This window comes from Pithys albifrons, chromosome 4 (assembly GCF_047495875.1).
Source record: "Pithys albifrons albifrons isolate INPA30051 chromosome 4, PitAlb_v1, whole genome shotgun sequence".
NCBI lineage: Eukaryota > Metazoa > Chordata > Aves > Passeriformes > Thamnophilidae > Pithys > Pithys albifrons.
Genome location: NC_092461.1, coordinates 95,436,280 through 95,450,839, shown reverse-complemented (window position 1 = coordinate 95,450,839; position 14,560 = coordinate 95,436,280).

Below are 14,560 nucleotides of genomic sequence, written 5' to 3'. Positions count from 1 at the left end.
TTACCTGCAGAGGCAGGTTGCTTCAGAAGATAGTAAAAGGCAGAGAATACAAGAGTTTCCATTTCCCTTAACCCAACAAGGAGGGCAAGGAGGTCACAACCTTCCTGGTTCTTCACATGCAGGGAAAGTACTGCAACTATTTAAACCAATTTCCTAACAAGCAATAGAAAGCTGTTTGCTGGAGAGAGAGAAATATAAAGGGGATAAGGAACCATTTTTTGAAAGTGACATCTAGTAGCACTTTTCTGAAGACTCTTGTAAATTCTTTTCCTTCTGCTTTTTGTAGTCTAGGAAGAAAAAAAGAAAAAACTGACAAAGAAAAACAGGAAACAAAGAAATAATTTTTCTATTTTATTTTTTTCTTTATAAAATATATGAAAATTAGTCCGAATCTTGATATAACCTTAAAAGAAAAAAATATGATTTTGTTCTATTAAAAAGAGGGGAGAACAAAGAAATCTTATGGAATCTTCATCTTGTCTTGCATTTTTGATCCAATTTCTCCATAAGCAGTAACAGTCTTCTCTTGACTTCAATGAATGCTGAAGTATACTTTGGCAAGGAACCTAATTCTACCTGGGCTTTGCCCTCCAACATTTTCACTTTACTTCTTTTCAACAACAATGTCACTATATTAAAATAATCTTAAAAGTAAGGGTTTTGTCACCTATGGAGACAGAGTCATAAAAGAAGTGTTTCCTTACTGTGGTAAGTGATTTAATGGGTAGCAATGCCCACCACCCAATTTCAAAGATCATGAGTCAGAAAACTTTGTAAGGCTTCAAAACTGATTAGGGGTTTATTTTCATTATATTTGTATAGAATTAATTGAAAGGAGTTATGGGAAAGATTTTAACTTGAAAAACACTAATTCATCTGGTGAGTCACCATCTTACATGTTTTGTGTGGTTTTTGGTTTGTTTTGGTTTTTGTTTTTTTTTTACCTTGGTTTCTTTTAGTTGGTTGGTTGGGGCTTTCATGCATTTCTCTCTTGCTGCTCACACCTGATTCATCCATCCATTTCTACTCATCTTTTTTTTTCCTCTAATTCCTTTATTTTCTTCTTTTACCTCATTCTCTTTCTTCCCCTGACATCTCTCATGACAATTGCATTTTGTTCTTCTTATAACTATCTAATTCTCATTTGCTTTTCCATTACTAAAATCAGTGGATGCATATTTTTCAGGTTTTCTTCTCAAATTCCTTTTCATCCAGAAGGTTATCCTGAATTGTTCTTACCTACAAGAAGTATTTTTTTTCTCCTATGGATATCATCCTAAATGGCATTCATTTCCATCTTGGTATCATCAGTAACTCAGAACTTTACTAATCCTTCAATTTATTCTGTATACTACCTTATAAGACAACTCCTATGATGACCATCCACAAAACTGAGCTCCTGTCTCAAGTACTGCAACATCATATCACCTGGACTTGAGAAATAAACAAGTATTGTTTTTTGGAGGGGGATTCATATAAAATCCTGCTTCAAAGTTTATTTATATTCTCTATTATCAAAGCTATAAATATTTCCTTGTTTTCATCTGCTTTGTCTGACTTACTTTGTCTACAAAGGCAGTCCTTTTAAGGGCATCAATCACAATTTCTCACTCTAGTTATCATTCTTTATTCTCTACCAAAAAGTTACCTGAAATACCAAATAAGATCAAACATTAGCCTCCATTGTTGTTTCCCTAAACATTGAAATAAACAGTTTCAATATTATTTTAATAATGCTTGTCTTCCAATTTATATACATATACATGTATTGCATCATTACTTGCATCAAAACCCTTTGTCAAAAATTTCTCCAGGAAATTTGTCAGTATTTAGCCTCTTACTGTTTCAAAATCACTGACTGGCAGGTCAGCACATAGCCAGAATTTTTATATTATTCTTCTCTCTCTCTCTTTTTTTTTTTTTTTAAATGACTGGAATGAAAGCTGTGTGGTACACAAGATTTAATTATTTTAAACCAGCGCAGCACTGCCTTCTGTGATACCAGCTCAGAACTGTGACATTTAAGGACCATAATCAATTAAAAACTGTCAACAGAAACTTTTTTTTTCCCTGCAGAAAAGAAGTATCACCATTGTACTCACCAATAGCTTTTGTGGACTTTCATGACAGCCAACTTGTTGGGAAGTCAAAGCCCAGGGCATTTTAGTTTCCAAAATAACAATCAAAGAACAGCCCTAGCTTGTATAAGACTCCCTTGCACAAATTGTATCACCCTGTTGCAGTTTGCATTTCTTTTAATCGACAGGAACTTTTCCCACACTCCAGCTTGTAACTGCTTCACAATTTTAACTTTTGAATTCTACCTGCCAGTGAGGACTATTTTCAGGCACTTCCCTGGCTATCTTCAGACGGACCAGCCCTCTCTGAAACCCACAACACCCACTAGCAGCTGAAGCTTCTGGTATAGTCCCTTTGGCACAGGACTGTCGGAGGAGACCAAACTGATGAGGAATTCACCAAGTGGCAGATATATTACAAACGCTGGGTGGACGAAGATGCGGAGGTCTGGGACCCCGGGGAGCGCATGCAGCGGCTGGATCGGGACCGTGGGGGCTTTCGGATGGACACTTCCCCAGCTTGAATATTATACACCCCAATATGTCTACCCTGGTTATTTTTCCCTTAGTTCCTTATCCAAGTTCCCTCTTCCCACAAAACCCTCCGGGTCGCATCCCCCTGTCCTGGCCCGACTCGGCCATGGGGGTGGTTGCTGGCGGGGCCGCCCACGAGGCGCCGCTGGAGCCCGGGTGGGGGCTGTCCCTGCCTCGGAGTGCCGGAAGCCCTACGGTAGACTTTCCCCGCCCATCTCATTCTCCCGTTGGTCCTTTTGCCGCTCCTCCCCTCCCTCCTTCCCTTCATTTGCATGTACCCAATGAACTGTGTTACTCCGCCCCGTCTCTGCCCCTCTTCCCCGCTTACATCCAGGGAATTCCCATGCTCTCCTCAAAAGCCAGCGTGTGGCATTAAACTTGGCTTTTCCTCGTGGACTCCTGGCAAGTGCAGACTTGTTCCGTTCAGGACGGTCGCCGGGCCGGGGGTGGGAGGAGCCGACCTCGCTTCTAAGGGGCCTGATCCTAGGGAGCCCTGCTTGCCGCTTTCCTAGCCTGGCTCCTGGAAGCAGAAACCTCTCCACCGTATCGGTGGGCTATTTTTAATCCGCTGATACAGGACATCTTCTTTACCCTGTTTTTATTATTACAAAAATGTCCTCTTTCACAGGAGAAGAATTTTGAATATCATGCTAAAATTCTGGTGCTCATAAATGTGATGGTTTTATCTGTTACATTGTTTCTCTGTCAGGTGTTATCAACAAGATCTCTGAATAGAGGAAAACAAATTGTGGGTGAAATTTCAGTTACTGTTCAATTAATAAAACAATATAATTTTATTATAAACAACGAGACTTGTTTTTCCATATCTAAAGTTGCTAAATGTTAAGGTATGAGTGTCAAGAGAATTCCTCTTCCTATGAAACATCTCTGAACTAGGGTGCTAAGTAGAGAGGATGAGTCAGTGAATTGCCAAAATATGCAAATTACATAAAAGAGCAGTAAAATAATTAAAAGTAAAACAGGGAAGAAACTAGTCTTGAGACAAACATACATATTTATTTGAATGTTGAGTTCATTTAGATCAAATGAGTGAGAAAGATGGGCAAGATTACTATGTAACTTCTGTTTATTGCTGAAAGACTGGGATGTCTCACAAAATTTGGCTGATTGGAAAATATATTAGAGGAGTGTGTCACCTTTTGTGTAATCAATAGCCTTGGAAAGCATTCAAAAAGTGTTTTGACTGTTCTGTGAAGTTTTTCTTAAATCTCTTTTTGAAAGCTCTATAATTTGATCTATCATTAAATTTCAATCGTCACTGTGGTCAGGCGTGTGAAACTTCAGAGAAAATATGAACACAAATCAAGATTATGAATCAGGTGTATAAAACATTATTTGCCTTCAACTCTACCTGACAGCTAGATCCCATGTCAATACATAACAAAAGGCTTATTTTCTCCACTAGCAGAAAGCTTATGAGAGCCATTACTTTAATGACATCTCCAACCTCTAAAGTTAAGAACACATAAATACATATGTTTTCATCAGACAACCTTTTCAGGGTAGAAAATAAGTATTTCTCTTTTTCAATTCAAATGACCCTAAAACTATAAAACATTTCTGACCTCAAGTCTGATCTTGTCTTTGAATGTTAATTCCATTCTCCAGAAGTTTCAAATAAGTTCATAATAAAGACTTAGATATATTGACTCATTTTCTGTAGTTGGAATACTTTTAAAAATGTCTACAAGATAGTGAATTGTAATTCCTATTTATAGGAAATGCTATGGTACTTGGGAGATCAAGATCACAATTTTTTTACTACTACATAGATAAGTGGAACTAATGCATAGATACATTAGGGAAAACAAAAAATATTCTCTGTGACTATGAAAAAAATAAGACTATATCTGAAAAATAAGCAATATTCAAAATTATCCAGAACAAGTCAAGCTAACTGCATAATAGAAACATTTGTGTGTGGAATGATAACATCTCCTGTTTTGCATATACATCTTATCTTACTAAAACAGATCTTGTTTGGTCCCAGAGTGTGGGGCATTGATCCCAGCTAGCAACTAAGCACCCACCAGTCAATTGTTCCCTCCCCACTTCCAGAATGATAGAAGAGAGTATTAGAAGGGCAAATGCAAGAAACAGACTCATAGATTGAGATAGACAGCTTAATAAGTGAATTTTAAAAAGCACCCAAAATCCAACAGGTGATGAACATGCAATTACAAACCACCTCTTGCCAGCAGATTGATAGCAACCAGTCTCAGTAATGGTTACCTTGGAAAAACTTCCTCCCCACAAGTTTGTATTGATGCCAAAGGAGTTTTTGTTCTGATTTTCACATTTTGTAGATTTTAGGAACACAGTAGTTGTAGATTTTTAGAGAGTTAATATTCCTAACAGTTTAAGTTTAATGCCTTTCTATCACTACCCCTGTCCCAGAACAGGGAGCTCAAATTCCTTTAGTTAATTAATCTTGTTTAGACTCCTTTCCAAGGTAAAGAGCTGAAGGATATCAGAAGGCCTACAGAATGAAACATAAACATAGGTCAGAGTGACCCAAAAGCCAGAATTGGATGAACTCCAGAGACCTTTGTGTGCCTGAGGAAGAAGAGTTGATGAAGACAGAGGGTCTTGACGACCCCAGACCCAATTCCAGGGAGTTGGACCAGGGGTGGGACTGGGGCTGGACTGAGAAATGTGTAAAGCAATGATTGGAGGGGTCTTATTATAAAAGCCATGGAAACAAGAACTGAGGCACATGCATGTCATCCTGTATTCCTGTGGGCTGTAGGCCCTGTGTTATTAAAGGACCTTTACTTTTTATCTTACCCTACACTAACGTGGCTCGAAGTCCTGGTTTTGGGGGGAAGGGTCATTCACAGCATCAGTACCAATGAGCATGAAGTTACATGGTATGGTGTGGTTTTCTTTTGCTTCTCAAATAGTGCTTTTCTTACTATCATCAATTTAAGTCAGCAGGAAAGAAATTGCAAGCATAAACATTTAGGAAATCTTAAAATATTTTATAATTAAGTGGCACTACACTCTCAAAAGAAGTGAACCACATATTTGAAGTACAAAAATTTTAGATATGTGAATCCTTGAGGGAATTAAGTAGAAAGACAATGCATCTGACATAGCCAGAGATTCAAAAAGGGTATTTTAGGACACAATTTTCCAAATGTTTTATAAATATTTTTGATATCTGCTAGAATGAATGTTTCTGCTCACCTCAGAGACAGGAAAAGCTTCATCCAGGGCAACTCAGATATTAAAGTCATTTAACTTTGGGAACATAGTAAAAAACAAGAGATATTAAGCTATTAGAGAGCATCCAAAGGAGGGCCATGAAGATGGTAGAGGGTCTGAAGGGAAACCTGTATGAGGAGTAGCTGAGGTCACTTGGTTTGTTCGGCCTGGAGAAGAGGAGACTGAACAGAGACCTCATTGCAGTTTGCAACTTCCTCGTGAGGGGAAGTGGAGGGTTGAGTACTGATCTTTTCACTCTTGCCCAGTGACAGGCCTTGAGGAAATATCATGAGGCTTAGTCAGAGAAGGTTTAGATTAGATATTAGGAAAAAGTTTTTCCCCCAGATGGCAGCTGGACACTGGAACAAGCTCCTCAGAGCAATGATCACAACACTAAGCCTGTCCAAGTTCAAGAAACATTTAGACAACACTCTCAGACACATGATGTGATTCTTGCAGTGTCCTGTGTGGGGCCAGGAGCTGGACTGATGAGTCCATTCCAGCTCAGTGTATTCTATTGTCTTGATTTGAGGGGAAAAACAAAATGTTTACCCACAAGCGAAGGAGGGGGGTTTCCTCCACAATAATCACGCCACTCTATCAAATTTAAGAAAAGGAACTTTAATCAGACAATGGATACAAGAAGGATAACTGTTCTTAACTGATATATATATATATATGTGTAAACAGACCAGAGCAAACTGCTTCCCCAACACCACAAGAGAAAACAAACAACAAAAACCCCCAAAACCAGCAGGTTTCCTCCTAGAGAAAAGTTATACTTATGGGCAGTATCAGTGTCACAGGCCAGCTAGTGGCAAGGTGAGGTCCCAGATGAATTCTGTCTCTCCCTCTGTGTCTCTTGTCCCAAATGAAGAAGGAAAACTGGAAGCAGAGAACCGCTGCATGTCCTGGAAAAGCAGCTGCAAGTTCTCTCTCCCAGGTCGCTGCCCCAGCCAGGGCGGGCAGGCCGTGACCCTGCAAGTGGCGGTGAGACTGGAGCAGAGGCTGGGACGCCAAATGCAGGAACCAGGAGAACAGCCATGGCAAGGAGAAAAGAAACAGCTCACCAAGAAGCAACAGCAGCAGCCAGCAGCAACAAGGAGCAGCCGGGAGCAGCCAGAAAATGGCTTCTCCTCTACCCCAGCGCACACACACAAACACCCCCGCTCCTGCGTTCTGCCCAGCTAAAAAAAAAAGTGGAAAAGTCCCCCAAAACAAAAGAGACAGCTTGCTCCCCACCCAATCGATCAAGAAGAAGATGGTAGCAGTTAACTACTTCTTTTTGTTAACTAATGGCATGGGCAGTTAGTGGCAGGGGAGAGAATTTGCATAGTAATTCCAAACTACAACATCTATGATTCTATGAAACTACTTGTTTCAGGGTTGCAGAGGATATTATCAGTGTTTCAAGCTCATAGGCACTCCTGATGCTCTACCCTGAGCATTCTGCAAGCAGATGAGTCTTGCCAGTACTTCAAATGAATAAGAAATCTTAATAAAGAAGCTGTGAGATCACTGTGGCATATGTTGTTATCAGTATGTCACCATGTAAAATATTTTAGTTGACTCATATCTTCTAAATAAATCTCAAAGTGTAAGACACAAATAAGATTTGATTATGCCATGTCTTCCCAGGATTAAGAGCAACATAACCTCATACTAATAAAGTCATGCAGACATTTCTTCAGAACTAAGAGTTACCTTACAGGGAAGATTCATCTCTCAGGTAAATGTTGTCAGTGTAGTCTCACTTAGATTTTCATGTAAAACTAATGCAGATAAGGAACCAATTCTGAAATATAATTGACCTATCCTGCCTTAACCATTTGACGAATAGTCTGGCCTTCTGTTGACCAGATGTCTATGGCTTCTGGATCACCTTCATTCTTCAGAGGCATAAAATTCTCTTTAGGAGCTAGAGAAGATATATCTGAGGCAGAACCACAACTCTTTTAATAGACATGTCTGTTCTCCTTAGCACCTGTGGCTCAGTATTGTTTGTCTACTGCAGTGTGGGCTGCTAGTGAAGCCAAAAAACCTGTATTTCCTGAGACTGAACACACCATCACTAGAGCAAATGAATGAAAAAGACCAATCTTAGAAGAGTACAGAAAAAACTGAAATACATTTCCATAAAAAAGTCTGAAGACATAAAAATAAATGATGTTGAGTGCAAGCTTGGAGAAAGGGAAGAAAGTACTATAACTGTCCATGAAAGTTTTCAAGTGCACTAGGGTTGTGACTGAATAATGCAGTGTGGATTTAAAAAAGTATAGGGACCAGATGTGAGCTGAGTAGACAAAAACACATGTTGTCTGGGCAAAAAAATCTTCTTGAGCCAGGAGAAACTGTAAAAAGAGGAAGAGAAGTTTGTGAGACAAATATGATCAGGCCCTGTAGCAGAGAGGTGAAACAATATTACTGAGCAGAGTAGTCTAAAACCAGAGAGAGTCCAGACATCTCATATGTAATATTACTACAGAAATTGACCATTTTCATGTGTCCACTGATTTGCACATTTTAATATTTGAGATATATGTTGAATGAGTTTAAAGAGGAGAGGAAAAAGCAAACTGATCTGAGAGACCAGATAAATGGAAACCACCATAAAAAAACCCTTCTGTTTTCATTTGTGCAGTGTAGATTATAAATTAAGCTGCACCAGTGATTTAAGTCAAATTGTTTTGAAGAATTACAGGGTAATTCAGTCGTAAAAATTACTTCCTAGCACATAGACAAAAGGAAAGTGAATAAGGTTTTGTCATTTAAAGTCACTAAACTTTGAGTATTTAAAATAAAAAAAAATCTCGAAGACTTAGTAACTGCTACAGATACTGTTCTTATCCATTGCGACACATTAAATAAGGATATCTCACTGAAATAGAGTACAACCATGCTTTGAAGTTTTGTTTTCAAAGAGATTAAGTATTGCTTAATAAAGATGAATTTCTATGTAGTTAACTTCAAAATCCCCTAAACCCAGGGCATGAAATAGCTTTGAAAGTTTTGCTAAATAGCATGAATGGACTCCACCCATTGATAGCTGAAAAGCACCTGTTTCCTGAGTACTCTTGTATCAAAGTAGAAATTTTTGTTTTGGATGAGTAGAGGACTAGATGGCAAAAAATAGGAGGTTTGATGGTTAGGATCAGTGGGTAGTTGTTAATTGTTCTTACTCTACCTGGATATCTGCGTCAAGCATCTGTTGCAATGGTCTGTCTAGAACAAATTTGTTTTAGCATCTCTATCAATGACCTCAAGAAGAAGGTGAGTGAGACAGTCTGATAAATCTCAGAGGTGACAGCAAAGCTGGGGATGAGTGGGGTGCAGGGAACACCACTGGGTACAGTCAAGGACAATCTTGCCACCCAGAGAGAGACAGGGTGGAGGCAGAGGCCAGCAGGAACCTCATACATTTTAATGAGGACAAAGCCAAGTGCTGCTCTGTGGCAGGAAGCACTGATGCAGGTACACGGGCTGGGACCTGCCTGACTGGCAGTAGCTCTACAGGGAGGGATCCGAGCATAAGGCAGAAGTGTGCCATAGCATCCTGGCATATATTCACAGGGGCATAGATGGGGCACCAAAGGGAGGAATTAATACCCTCTGCATAAAAATTACATTTGTAGTGAAACAGGAGGCCAAGATTTTGAGCAGCTTTTGCAATGTCAGTAGAGCTAGGAGATATTTTTCCACACCATTAATACACAAAGAATTCTGTTCAGATGTAAGGAAGACTGTTTCTTACATACAGCCAAAATAGTCTTACTAAAGAGGAGCATGATTCATGTACACATGCCAAGTTTTAGAAGTATTTGGAACATGGGCATCTTCATAACATCTTTCCATGTTCTGCAGCTCCATATCTGTGCATATTTTATTAAAATAAACAATAAAACTGTTATTTCCTATTGGCTAACTTCTAAACAGCATCCACTGCTGCTGGGGAATACATTCTGTCACTGTATGAACACATGGGAAAAAAAACACTCTCGAAAATTTAGATTCCTCCAAGATCTGTCATGGCATAAGTTTTTACAGCAGGATAATTGGCTAATTTTATCTCTTGTTATTTTTTCTCCTTTTTGGGTTTCCATGATAAGGTTACTCTAGATATCATTAGGAGTATTTGCCTTTTGCTCTTCAACAGTAATGTGAATCCTTTCTGTGTCCTGTTTCCACTCCAATAACTTATTCCTTCAAATAATAACTGGACTAAAATTCTCTTTCTTTGTTGCCTGTATTTACAGAAGAAAGAATGGGAACACTTTCCACTGTTTGTCTCATTATTATTTCATTTGTGTCTGGATAAGTAACGAACTGGGCAACCTTCATTCCTCCTTACCTGATGCAGTCAGAGATATCTTTTGAGGTAGCCTTGCATGAAGATATTAGCTGCATTGGTTGATAATTTTTTCAGATAAAGATTGTTTCATTAAAAAATATAATTTGTAAAACTCTGTTCTCTCTGCAGAAAAAAACCCCACATTTGAAATTAAAAGGACAGACCAAAATATTCTCCCAATTACTTCAAGGCTCCAAGGAGTTGCCTGGGGTATTTCATAACCCACAGAACGCCTTTTTTTTTTTTTATTATGTTTGCAGACTTAGAACTCACTTCCAAGGCTCACTTCATCACCTTGAAGAACTGTTACACCTGCTTTTATTATCTAAGGAGCACTGTAGTGAAGCTTATGTTTAAAAGATCTCCACGTTAATTGAATTCTGAATTTTGATAATCTTCAGTGTGGCACTAAACTTGATATGCCTGGCTTTATGCCAGATGTTCTGAAAATGGTACTGAAGTAGATTACTAAGGAATAGATATTTAAAATAAGAAGTCCAGGTTATTTCTGTCTTTTTACACAAACGTAAAGCTGTTTCTTCCCTTCAGCACTGCAGAAGATTGCTTCGTTCATTGCTCTCCCAAAAAAAGCCTCTGAATTCATTAATGCCATTTCATATTTTCTAACTTTTTGTTGAAAAAATAATTACTTCTTATATGCCTAAATCTGTATAATTTCTGTTTTATCACCAAATTAATATTTCAAGTGATGCAAGTAGCATCTCATAAATTTCAATTTATTTATTTGTTTATTGGTTTTTTTAAAAATTTCAACAAATATCAGAATTCTAATAGAATTCCTTAATAATACGCTATTGATGTCTTCTCATGATAAAACTATTTCAATTTATTTAAAATATACTTTCTAGAAGATGTTTCTTAACCCTAACAGCTGTGATGAACCTCTGTTGGCTCAATGAAAAATTTTGAAATAAGCTCAACAATGACTGTCCACCAATTCATGTGTTAACTCTAATACAGAGTAGATAATAATTATCTTTGGCATATTTTAGTAATGAGAAAACTGAGGCACTGGTTACTTCTGGTCATTTAAAGTCTCATGACACTTCTCAGGAAAATTAGAGTATTCAGTTAGGTTAATTTCAATTTCACATGTAGATTCGAAGTTACATTTTGTTTCCCCTGGCATTTCAGTGTGGAAAAAGGAAGGTATTGCACAGTTTTTGCATACCTTCTTATTCAATAATTCATTCAACACCTTGGAGTTGTGAGTCACACCTACAAGAGAGACAAGCTGTAAACAGCCTGTGAGCGTTCTTCACTCAGCAAGTAATTAACTTGGAAGTCTTCTGGTCTTTTTAGGAAGGAAGAGGGGCTGGAAGAAATGCAAAACTGCATCAGGGCAGAAGTACTGTAACTAATACTAAACTAGTCAGACATCTTTATCTGAGATTATGACATAAATTACCCTTATAATTTTCTATGGTTTTGTATTATACATTTGTGATTCCACTTAGTATGCCCTCAATTTCCTTATGACCCAGCTGTGGTTTATTGTAAAATTTAGTTCATATACTTAAAATATGTTAGTCTTTACAATGCACATAGAAGAATTTAAATCCCCCTGTTTTCAGTTACTCAGGTAATTTAACTCTTTACGGAGTTTTTGAAGTTGGTTTGGTTTTGTGGTTCTAAATTTCTCTCTCTGTTCTGCCTAGCCAGAAGTTGGGATGTTAATATTTCTCCAGCTTTATCTTTGCCTTAAGCTTCTTTATATTCCACAGCAGATCTGAAAGGGGCAAGGAAAACATACATGGTTTCATCATCTTCAAGAACAGCAGTTGTTTTGAATTTGAGTCTTTTTTTTTTTTTTTTTACTCCTTAGATCTGTGTAAATTATCTACAGCAGTATTAGTTCCTACTGAAATAGGGTATAAACTTTGTCATAAAATGAGCAAATGGAGGTCAGAGAATAATAAGTGTCTATACAGTAAAATAATGAACATATTTACTTTTTACTAGGATGTTTATATCTTCCCATATTATTTATTAACACCATTTTACAAAGTTTCTTGCTGCTTGCTCTTTGGATGCCTTTTGACCCAAATATTAATCTCTGTAATAACAATAATCTCTGTAATAATATAGGTCATGTTTAGCTTTCTTACTGTAATGAAATTATACTTTTCTATTGCTCTTTGAACCACTAAAAAACTGTCCTACAATGTGGTGAACATCCTCTCCTCCCATTACAATAAACAGTTTTAAACTGTGCTTTCCTCACTTTGAAATCTGAATGTAAGCTTGGGGAAGTATACCTGTTGCTTCCCTCCTCCAGGTGCCTGGTCCCACCTCAGTGATTTCTTTTGTCCATTTTTCTACTACAGATTCCATACATTAAATCAGTAGCATTTTGCAAATTCAGGTTTGGGATGTTAGAATGGAAATGAATACCAAAATTAAGTAAGAATGCACTTTGGCACCATTTGTTAATTTTCATATATAGTTCAACAAAACCCTGCAGTTTATCCTTCATCTTATGTGACCAGCATATATGGAGGGCAGTAGTGAAATAGTTTACAAAGAGTCTTGGGGGCTGAACTAGAACTAGGATTTTAGTCATTATTTTATACCTGTTGTGAAAAAACATCAAAGAGGTTTTGTTTTTGTTCTTTTTTTTTCTATAATGAGATTGGTTTAGGAAGAAAATATAGGCAATATGTACAATGCCCCACCTAAAAAACTCCATCACATATGCCCATGTATTCATGTTTGTGTAAATGTGACAGCCTTCTTTTAAAAATCCTTCCATTTGTTTTTAATGTTATTTCTGAATTAATGCATATAAAATGGGCAGTTAAATGCCTCCCTGACATCCGATCCCGTCAGATCTCGGAAGCTCAGCAGGGTCAGCCCCGGATTAGTACTTGGATGGGAGACCTCCTGGGCAATGCCGGGTGCTGTAGGTTCTAGTCCTGAGGACTTCACTGGCACTGTCCAAGCTCGCTCAGCCGTGGCAGATGAACCTCAGGACTGAAACGGTGGGGCCAGTTCTGCGCACGCTGAGCCTCACCTAAAATCCACTGCGCAGGCTGGAAGGGCACACCCACGTGGGGACAGCCCTTCCCAAATCTTCGTTCGCAAAGTTTGGCCATACATACATATAAAATATATTTTGGTTCCATTACTGACTTATTATAAGAACAAAAAAGTCCTGGATTACTTTTGTTAAAAATACCTAAAATCTCACTGAATAGTAGCTGTTACAAAACTACTTTGATTTTACATTTTTCCTCTCACAGTGTGTGGCTCTGTACTCTATTTCACAGGGCAATGCTCTGTTGAAAGCTGTCATTCTAAAAAGCAGTATGATGGTTGTAAGTGATACCGGCAGAAGACTGAATTGTATATATGTGTCCTTAGCACATTGACTTTCTTGGCTGTGAGAGCCTTGTAAAAAGAGAATCAGCATAAGGTGAAGCATACCCTGCTGACTGGCCAAAATGCATAAAATCTCATGCTTCATTAATGGTGGTTGTCATACTAGCTGTTCAATGGATGATGAAAATTAATCGAAAATATTATAGGGATATTTCTTTTTTTGTTTTTTTCCCCAGTGGTAACAGTCATAAACAGTTATGAACTTCTGGTTTCTACTTTTTCAATACATAACGATTTCACTGTTTTTGACTTAGCCATAAAAGTACCATGATATAATGTTTAAATGTGACCGACTGGGAAAGGCACTAACAATCTATTTTATCAACAGGTTCCTAATTTTGGTTAGATACTTATCATTCCTGAGCTTCATTTTCTAATGTAGACACAACATTCTGTGTCATAATACAGAAAAAAATTCTTCTAGTCATACTGCACCACAAAGCTTTCACCTCTCCACAGACTTAAGACAAGGATTTATGGTATCGCTTTTCTGGTTTTCTCACTTCAAGGAAATAGAGGCCTTAGAGGAGCCAGGGTTTTATGGGAGAATATCTATCCCCTGTTGAAAATCTGATTTTGAAAACATTTTCAGGTATATGTAAATCAGGAAAGAAAATTTTAAGAAAAAGGCAAGATATTAATACAAACACAGAATACTATAGGACTTTCCTACATATCTCAAAATTTTATCTTTCCTTCAGTCATTTGCTTGGTGTTTTTCCCAAACAAGAGAACTATGCTCCTGTCAGTATGTGTACAGAATTGAGTCATTTGTTGTGGTAGTTTTAGCTAGGCCTCCAATTAGCAGGCTCAGAGAATCTACATAGATTAGGAGAAACAGGTATCACCTGACTTAAGCAACCAGAGAAATATTTCATATCAGATGACACAAACCTGAGATAGGTAGGAGTTTCTGAGTTTCCATCATGTCTGCAGTAGAGCAGCACGAGCTACAGCTGTCCTACACCTT